Here is a 916-nt window from a genome sequence, read left to right on the forward strand (position 1 = left end):
AAAATATTGCTTCCCCCAAAAGGAAAGAATAGTCCTTCATGATCCACAGACAGTACAATGGGACTTGTGGAAATGTCAGATAAAGAATTTAGGATATTCATAGTGACAAAGCTAACAGAGATGCAAGAGAAGAGAAACAATGAACTCCAGAAAATGCAGGAGAAAAGAGACAATGAGTTCTAGGAGGTGAGGAAGTTCTTGTATGATATCAAAGAGGAAATACATACCATAAAAAATAATCAAAGGGAACTGTTAAAGATGAAGGCTGTTAATACAGGAAATCAAAATCCCCCTTGAAAGTATGAAAAGCAGATTAGATCATGCAGAAGATGGAATTTCAGATGAAGACAAAACTTCTGACCTAAAGAAATTCATCAAAAAGACTGAGAAAATAACCCCCCAAAATGAGAATAATATACAAGTAATACTAGATACCATTAGGCACCCAAACATCCGGATAACTGGTATCCCAGAAGGTGAAGAAACTAATTAGGGAATTGATAATCTATTCCATGAAATCCTAGAAGAAAACGTTCCAAAGCTAAAGAGGCATTCAAATACCCAGACCCAAGAAACACAAAGGATCCCACATAGAATCAATCCAAGATCTTTTCCAAGGCACATCATAGCTAGATTGACTAAAACCACAGGCAGAAACAAGAAACTGGCAAGAGAAAAATGTCGTTACTTTTAAAGGATATCCCATCATGCTAACATTGGACTTTTCATTGGAAACAATGGAAAAAGTGTTTAATAAAGTGTTAAATGAAAAACAATTTAAACCAAGAATACTACATCCAGCAAGATTATCCTTCATATGGGAAGAAAAGATAAAAACATTCTCAGATAAACAAAACCTGAATGAATTTACCAATACCAGACCAGCTCAGCTCTTCGAGAAGTTCTGAAGGGAGTT

General features: G+C 35.4%; 1 protein-coding gene across 2 annotated transcripts in view; it reads right to left on the reverse strand.

The window, feature by feature from the left end:
• CSE1L (chromosome segregation 1 like) overlaps positions 1 to 916 on the reverse strand; it is a 58,198-nt gene that overhangs the window by 26,377 nt on the left and 30,905 nt on the right. The window lies entirely within an intron of this gene.

The sequence above is a fragment of the Tupaia chinensis genome, unplaced genomic scaffold, assembly GCF_000334495.1.
Source record: "Tupaia chinensis unplaced genomic scaffold, TupChi_1.0 Scaffold000049_1, whole genome shotgun sequence".
NCBI lineage: Eukaryota > Metazoa > Chordata > Mammalia > Scandentia > Tupaiidae > Tupaia > Tupaia belangeri.